Genomic DNA, 9,519 nt, shown 5'->3' on the forward strand with positions numbered 1-9,519 from the left:
TAATCAGCACTGCCAAAGCGGGCATTAACGACGGAGCCGATATGAGCACGTCTGCTCACCACGGCGAACGCAGCGCCCCCCCCCCCCACAAACACGTAGAAAGGAACCTTATTACATGCATTCATATTGCGAGTAAACATTGCACCCAGGGACGGTAATGCTTTCGAATTCCCTCACGTAAGCATTCTTAAGTATCTCTGCAGAATTTTCAGACACAAACAGGTCATCGGGGATGTCAAGCAGTTTCATCACTGTCCTGCCTTTTCCAACCTTTCGTTTTTATTTTCGTGAAGACCCAATCGCCGAGGCACACCGCAATAGTAAGCCTTCGTTCTTCACGTACGAGGGGTGGCCTGAGCTCTCTTAAGAAACCAAGACGCGGTGTTTGAGCATCCAGGAGGATGTCGATATAGGCGCGATCATGGGTAAAAGTACAGCTCTTCTCGGCCTCCTCTTATTTTGTGCGCTGATGTACAGTGTTTAAACGCCATATTATTATGCAAGCGAAGATTGTTTATTGGAGCCCGTGAAAAAGTCCTGGCCTTAGATAATGCGAAGCAAGTGCGCGTGCAATTATTATTGGAGGAGTTAACGGTCTGTTTTTTTCCTTCTAATTAAGGTTGAAGCCTTCAAGGCAGATGGGAACAGTTACGCCTGCTTGTCGTGGCCTTCATAACGTTCTTGACAGTCTGGGAGTGCTCGTACATTGCCCACAATGCTTCCTCAGTTCGTGGCACAGTGATGTCGGCGTTAACAAAGTCACCCGTGCCGGACAGCAGCGCAGATACGACACGTTGTTACCAACACCACGTGCGTCAAAGTAGTCTGCCTTGGCTGGGTCCATGCGGTCATAAAGCTAGCGCAAATACGCGCAGAACGTTTCAACTGCACAGCCTGTCTGGGCGTTGTCTACTCACGGTGGCGGGGAGGACAACCCAAAGACGCACGCACAAAACGCATCTGCGCTTTCCGTAACAACTGGTGATGGCGTTCATTATGGCTAACGTTGCACTGGCATCAAAATGCAAGCTGCCACTGTGCGCTCTTGTTTACATACGCACTCGACCACTGCGCTTCTAGGCCTAATGAGGCATTAAGCTTCCTTGGAACCACTCAGAACAGCAAACAAGTACAGGGTGTTTACGAGAAGATAAGTGACTTTAAAAAACAGCCATTTTTAGGTAAATTCATGATTCTTTCGCGATCATGGCGACGGCATTTATGGACGCCAAAGCGGTTGTGATAGAAGTTGCCTTTACAATATCTGACTAAAAATTGCTAATTGACATTTAAATTTTAACTGTTTGGCGCTTGGTAGCAATTAGAGAATTGTAGCGGACCATCAGGGCAGCTGGTGCTGGTTAGTAGATGTGTAAAGATGTAATTGCTCTTGGCTCTACGACGCTTGGAATTTCGGCCCTGCAGACGGATCCAAGGGGCGCTGGGCGGCTGCGGATCCCGCATAGTCACTCCCACGAAGTGACGTAGGTCAGAGCGGACGCATCACGCTCCTTTCGCGCTTTCCCTCTGGTTCGAGTGGCGCTATGCGAGGCACTGCTCTGGCAGGGGTGGAGAGAGGTAGACGTGGCTGCGCTCTGCTTACGCGTCCCTTAGATACGTCTGAGCAGCGAAATTACTCGAGCCACTGTACTAAGGGCAGTTTTACATTTTTGCACACCTGGTGATTGATATAAGATGCTTTGATGGATCACTCCAATTCACTAAATGCAAACAGCAGCCTAAGAGTCAATATATAAGAGTTCATTCACTGATCTAAGTTTATTAGCCTACAAATGGATTCAGACGTCCGCCAATTTCGTCGCTGAGAGCCTAAAAGAATAATTCTATCTCAAAGAGCCTATGAACACGCTGGGTACTACTTCTCACCTCCAGAATTTCAGGCCAGACTGTATTGGATGCCATCCCTTCGGCCTTAGTTATGCAATTGAAAGGCTTTTACTTGATACGTGAGAAGTGCTCAATATTTGTCTTCTTTATTTACGCCACCTGTGTTGCCATGAATACCAAGGCGGAGGAGCTGACTTTGTACAGCACTCGATTGGGTTGGCTGGGAATTGCTTGACTCGTTTGTTCTGCAAATTTCGCTTGTTAGAAAAATGTGCCGCCTGCTTTCATAACTGTGCACATTTTTTTTTTCAGAGGCGCATGATTCATCTGGCTGGGTCATCGAGGACCTCAAGCCCTTTCAGGTACGGACCTTGCATCGCCCACAAGCACTCCCATTGCCTTCTGCTTGTCACGTGCAAAGTTAACAGTCAATGACAGTTGTTCGTGCCGAATAACTTTTGCATCGAAAAAGAGCGGTGTGACCTGTTAGCCACGTTATAAAGGGGAATCCCTATTTACAGCAGTCACTCGGGGTAGTTGTCAGGCACAGAAATTTCAAGAACCTTCAGGTCGTACATTGCATTCATTGAAATGCGACAGCCGTGGCCCGGCACAGGACATGATGCCCAGAACGTCCACTCAGCATGTCGGCACCGCAACGACTGTCCCACAGTGACATTAACGTGTGTTTATTTATTGATTCAAAATACAATTCAAATGTCTCTTTCGAGGGTACTACATAAGAGGCGGGGGCGGTAAAAAACTAAATATTAGTCACAACATAATGCTGAAAAAAAGCACACAAAAATGAACAAGGATAACTATACAAAAATATACGCCCAATATTCTACCTAATTGTGCGAACAAATTTTACAACGCTAGTATTATCACTACACAATGAAATGATAAGTACAGGTAAATCACTAAAGTTAAACAAATGCATGGGAACAAAATTTTGGGGCGCTTAATGAATCATCGCAACAGCCGCATCTTCGGATAAAAACAAATGTAAGAAAGAAAGGGTGACACATTTAGGACTGTGGGTTAAGTTACTTGTCATTCGAATCACGGGTTAGCTCTTCAAATTTAGTTGTGTCTTATTCCGTACCTATATTTGATGGCAAATGGTTCTATTCGATGACTGTGCATAGAATGAATGACTTCCAGAAAAAAAAAATTCCTGCAAAATGTGCGGAACCCGAGTGTTTGAAGTTAAAGGCCAGCTTCTTGTATGGTGCCAGAGTGACAGCGATGGACAGCGCGTTCATCGGATTAAGCTGTGTGGGCCCCTGAGCCTGAGCTGTGTGGGACCCGCAGATTAGGAGGGAGGGAGTGTTTTTGAGAATATCCGATCTCTGGATTGGCGACTTCAATATGCGAATGCGAGAGAAAGTACACCTCAATCAAGGCGTGGTTATGACTTACTGCGTGTTATCAACGCTGTATATTTGCTCAAATATCCGTCATTCTCTGACACTATTTTTTTTCTTCGATGTATCCTACTGTGTTGGCACTCTGTTAGTCAATCTTTTTTCATAATTTGATTGATCGTACATTCTTGCATTGATCTCTATTAGTGGTTATTTACACTGTTCATGTTCCACCGAAATCAAGCATACAAGTTCAATGGAAACATTAGGAAGAGACGTTAGGAAGTGCCATAACACAAGTGTGTTGCGACAATATGCTATGTAGCGCCATACACTTTTTGTGGGCAGGGAGGAAGACAAAGCTTTAAAGAAAGCACTAAGCGTCGAGTACATACTGCGCCAGAGTCACCAAGGCCAGCTTGTCCGTGCGGTGGTCCGATGTCAGCCAGGCGCGCTAGAATGGGGGTGGGGAATGCGGATTAAATGAATTGGATTGCTGCAGGATGAGAGTAAAGGATATGTATCTGGTTAAAGTATGGTTGCGGGGGGTGTTGGGACATCCTGGACGGCGATGGAAGAACCGGGGTGCTCTCTTTGGCACCGAACGTTATCGATCAGCAAATACTCGGTTTTTAAATTTCCCGTTGATCTGACATCGCGATTCCCTCAACACATAAAAAAACGACAATGTTATTGAGAAAGAAACTTGAACTGAATGAAGCGGGAATAATATATCTGGTTGTTTCCCAGCTACCGGAACATTTCCGCTATGTATGGTATGAAGACAGATGTTCAGGGGAGAAAGCTAGTGGCAATTCACGGAACTTACCACCTCCCCTTAAAAATACAATTAACCTTGGATGCGTGTAGAATATTTTAAGCGTGATTTGCGGGAGGCAAATGATGCTTTCAAGCTTTTTACTCCGTTCCTAGTGCCAGCTTGTTTTAGACGGTGGAAACAGCATTCTTGTTCATCATTTCAAAGCACCAAGAGCCTGCACGCAATTCTATCTCGCTCCCTGAATTCAGAAGGGCCTAAAGGCCTAGTGCGACGCTCCAACTCGGATATCATTGGTACTTAGGGGTCTTAACCCGTGTGCTCCGGAAAGCTTGGGAACACGCACGCGGTCAGATAACTTTCTGGACCTTTGTTTGCGATGCTAAACTTACTCCTCTTATGGCGCCATGCCGCTTTGTACGCGACCCGCTTTCAGCTGGGGCAATACCTTCGCCCCCATTCTATGCACACCCATGAATTTCAGCTGCCCGGAGCTGCAGCGGGGAACCGGAGTGGAAGAGGGCCTGCCGTTTCATCCGTTGCATCTGTGGTCCCGCATGCGCACCCTGGGAACGGAACACCGTATCCTGCATTGGAACCAGCCTCGCAAGAAGTATGGCGATTCGAGGAAGGTGAGTATCTGTGTGATTTTTTTTAATTTTGAAGCGAAAAGCTTCACTGCGCCAGCTTTTCTAGACATCAGCTGGGCCGCACGCTTGACCTTGAAAGTAGCTAGAGTTCAGCGGGGCAGCAAGTTTGACCTTGAATGTAGCTTGAGGTCAACCCATGAGCATAACTGGTGGTAGTCAGGTTCGACACATGACGTCAGCTACAGCAGCGGCAGCAGCTGTTGTTACACCATCTATCTCGACTTTGACCTTTGACCTTGACCTTCGGTCAAGCGGGGAAGCGGGAAAGCGTCTGCCCGCATCGCATGCGCAGATCATGAATGTGGGTTCTGCATAAAACGCTCGTGCACTTTGATGCGTTAGGCTGAACGCTAGGTGTGATCGATGCGACTCCTGCCATGGAGAGCAGCAGAAGTGGCTCCGTCACACCATTGCGGAGAGGAGGAAAGGAGGCTTCCAAGGTGTGCTGCTTACTCTCTGCATGACGTCAGACGCCTTGCCCGAGCGCGGCCGGAAAGCGTCGGCTGGAATGTCAGGCGCTGGGCATCAAATTGTGTTCTGCATAAAACACCGGTGAACTTTTATGCGTTTAGCCTAAAGCTAGGTGTGTGCGATGCGGCGCCTGCCGTAGAGACCGCCAGTTCCTCTACCACAAAGGTAACCATGGAGATGGAATTTTTCGCTTTCGACCAGGGTTAACCAGAACTAAACCACCAACATTTTTTTGGACTAGAAGAGATGCGCGCGTTAAGAATTGAATACTAGCTGTTATTCAGACGGCAGTCATTGCAAGAAGGAGTGCATGCGGGGCTGCGGCTGTCCTCTCGGACCGTTCTTTCTGTCGTTGTTGGGAAATACCTTCATTTGTTCGGTCAAAGCTGTCGTGAGGAACCCGCACTAAGTTGGCCGGGACGCTCTAATGAATGTCCCGGCGCAAAAGTGGCAGATAAGCAACGAGCGTACAGTGAGCCGACAGCCCGACCTGAGTCAAGCGGCTAGTTGTGTGGATGCTCGCTGGAACCGAACGGCGTTTTTTAAGGTGCACGAATGACGTGAGGATTTGCTCTTGTTAAAGATGATAAAAACTGGAATAAGCGGTAACAGTCGTTGGAACCGATACCACGTCCTACCTATCCATCATTACCTATAGAATGTGACCCATTCCGGTGCCTGCTGTTTTTTTTTCGCATATCTTTCTGCGCATGCAATACCAGTACAAAGCTTCCTCAGATGTCACTGAAGGGATGTCAGTGTGTGCGTGTGCGTGGAATTTGGCTGCTTCAATCACAGCATTAGCCGCGGTAGGATACTTCCGATGAACTTCTTTTAACGAAAGTTCCCAACGGTATAGCGCGGGAGATCGAAGGTGCGCTTAACACAAAGCAACGGAGGTTACCTGTGGCGTGAATTAAACCTGCCAGGTTCGGCCGCGGGAACCGCAACCTTCAAGTATCTCGCACACTCCATAACAGGTGAATCCGTAGTTCAGATTGTCGACAGCGTGACAACTTCGAAACAATGATGCCCTCGCGGAGTAACCTTGCGGTTCGCGTTGAGGTGGAGATACCGAAGTACCTTGACCAGGCGTATCCCGAAAAGGCCTCTCACGTTTCCCCTTCGAAACAGCGCCAAGAAAAAAAGTGTTCCTTACGCCACCATGCGTGCAGTGAAAAACGGGACATGCAAATGCGTTGTAGGTTCTATGTCCGCGATATTTACTTTTTTTGTTCTGCTTTTGATGACTAGGTTGCGCAAGTCGATGTTGACCGCGACACCGTTGGCGGGCTGTTGTCCGAAAAATGACCCCAATGAATCTAGGGGCGGGTACAGCTAGTCCTGTCAAAAGAGCTGCGCCAAGCATAGGATCAAAGAGCGCGCATTGATTGTATTGCACGCTCTCGGCAAGTCGGGCAGGTTAATTTAAAACGCTGCTTTTTAAACAGGGAAAGCAGACTCTTGCCCTTATGAGCCGCTTTGAAAGAACAAATTTGTGTTTCGTTTGCAAGCGATACTGAATGTACATCTTCATGAAAATGCACACGAAAGCGAAGGACTTGAGCAAAAATTGGAGACGCACTCTAGAGTTCCTCACTGTGAGTTCCTCATTGAGAATTCACTCCACTGTCTGCGTGAGTTTCTTGAACAGTGCTTCATTCACGTAGGGAATGTGAGAAGACGAGGCTTCTTATCTGCCTTGATAGTGTTCGGCCGAAAACATGTATTCTGCCTCGGATGCGGTATACATGTGGAGGCTTTGCCGAAATGCTGCCCGCTGTATGCAGAATATTTACTGCGAATGTGCGATTTTTCACTTCTTCGATTAATTTAAGGCAAGTGCCATTTAGGTGTCAGACTCTTGTGGAACCTTTGACAGCACTTCTTCGAGGTTCTGCCGTGAAAAAGGTCTTATTGTTTCAGCTGATTCCATGCCTAACAATAGCCAAGCCAAATATGAAAACTCATGCTTCCGGCATTTCTGCGCCTTTCCATGGTAGATGTCAGCTTTTTCTCTAATACCGAGAAACCCTGCGTTTCTAGCACGTCTAGCACTTCCCTTGATGCGTCCGAAATAGTAGTAGCTTAGACAACAAAATGCCCACTGAAGAAATTTCTAACATAAACGTACTGGCCACCGGGTTTTGACCTTTTTTCTTCTAAAGCCCCTTTGGCCATTGTAAAAAAAGTTGGCCTGGCCGAGGCCGGGCGCAGTTGAAGCGAGACACTGCGTGGCGGGCGATAAGTTTATTGCGCAGGCAGAAACATTCCACATCTTGTTAAGAGAGTCGACTGTCTGCAATGCTCCGGACTCATCTGCATTGTTACTCTGTTCCAGGACTCTACGTTACAGGCGAAGAATTGCCGCCAATTGTCGGACCGAAGGCCAGACAGGTAACGGCCACATTCCACTCCGTTATGGAAATCCATGCACTGCTCTTACAAACTTGAATGCGTCCAGAGGTTAATAGTTTATTTTTCTGCAAACACTGCGCAGCCGTCATTGAAGCGTCACGATGGATATACAGTGACCAATTTGCCTTTCGTGCAGTACGAAAACTTGAGTATAGGCGCACTTTTCATTTTGCCTTAATGGAAATGCGAACGCGTCTTGTCCAGGTTTCATTAGAGGGAGGGTGGAAGACATGCGAGTGACCATCTGTGCTCGAAAAGTTGTGATGTCTACGGATCAGATCATCAATTAAATTTGGGGGAATTTCCTGCTGGCTGTAGATTGTTACGCGAACCTAAGCGCTAAAAGCGGCGCAAGACGACAACACACACACGACACAAACGCTGCAAATATTGTTGTTCTATTGGTCTGGTCGATCGAAATGCGCACGTTATGTGAAGAGCGGGTGTTTCCAGGCGAAAGGGATCGCTTCTTAAGCGATCAAGGCGAGCACGTTCCACTTCGCCCAGAAAACGTCCATAAATGGCAGTCAGGGCTACAACGTCACTACATGCTTTTGCAGCTGCTTGGCTAAATGTGAATCCAGCCCAAAAATCCTACACAAAAGCATTTTTCAACGAAATAGGTTATTTGAGATCAGTTTTTCCATATAGTGTAAGATTTCGCTATTGCAGTCAATATGCCTGCAGATCTCGCTTTGACCGTTTGTTGCGATCGTCCAAAACGTTGCCCATCGGTTTTCTATGGTACTCTTAACTGCTGCGTTGCGAGCGATGGATAAACTTTAGAAGAAAGATCTTGCCGTGCTTTGTAAGAGTAGATTACCTCAAATATTTGCGTAACAGCAGGTTACATTATTTGAATATTCGAAACATTTGAGCAAAATTGCTGGGCATGCAAAAGCCTGAGAGTATATTTTGATCATTGAAAAGCGTTGTACGCCGTTCTCATCCCACTCTCGTTTTGTGGATTACCTTTCGTTCGCACCGTCTAAGGTGACTTCGACTCGTAGCGCTGATAATTTTAAGCTGATTGTCCAAAGAGTAAGAGGTCTTCAGGATAGCGGTCTCCGTGTAGTCACCGATACACTTTCACAGCGCTGTTATATAAAACAGCGTGCTTAGTAACGCGTGTGTAACTTACGATTTACGAGGATAACGCTTATACCGAATTCGAACACTTCATAGCAAGTGGGACCAGTTATTCCTCTCTGCATTCATTTTAAATTTTGGCCAAAGGCACCTGTGAAAAATCGCCTGCTGGATTATGTGAGGAAATATTAGCTTCCTCGGAAAACCCCGAGCAACACTCAGAAAGTAACGCTTAGAAAAACAAATGTGCAAAATGTCCTTGTTGTTCTGGGCCTGCAATACACTGCACCACACTGTTCGCGTTGAGCTTTCAGCAATCGGTATCTATGTACCTTGGAAGAAAACAGAATTCGATAATTTTCTGACGTTCCTTTGCAGGTGCAAATATTTCAGGCATCACAGGGCGCCCCGAACAGCTCTAGCAGTGACGTACCGGGAACATCCCGTACTGGATTTTCTACAGTCCAGGGTGTGGCTCCCGGAGAAGGCAGCACAAATGAGGAAAAAGAGGCGCCATGCACACGACGATCGCACGAGGAGGAAGGTGAGAGCACTCGCCATAGTGACTCCGGATTGGTGTAGTGATGACAATATAGTCTAGTAGTGATGACGATACAATACAGATAAGCATGTAGTGATAACAATACAGTGTATCTATGAGACGCTCGATAGCTGCATCAGAAAAAGGTACGAGGCGTTGTCTGCTGCATTTGAGCTTAGTCAGGAATGCTTGGGGATTGACCCGTTCCAAGAAATTAGCTGTAGTTTAAACTTTGGTTAAGCCGGGCATGGTTTGCATGGCACAGTACTGCAGATGGGGCAGTCTGATGGGGCAGTTGCCACCTGCCATGGTGGGCAGATTGTGATGACGTCAGTTGGTCACATGACCTGCCAC

Source organism: Amblyomma americanum, chromosome 1 (assembly GCF_052857255.1).
Source record: "Amblyomma americanum isolate KBUSLIRL-KWMA chromosome 1, ASM5285725v1, whole genome shotgun sequence".
Classification (NCBI taxonomy): Eukaryota; Metazoa; Arthropoda; class Arachnida; order Ixodida; family Ixodidae; genus Amblyomma; species Amblyomma americanum.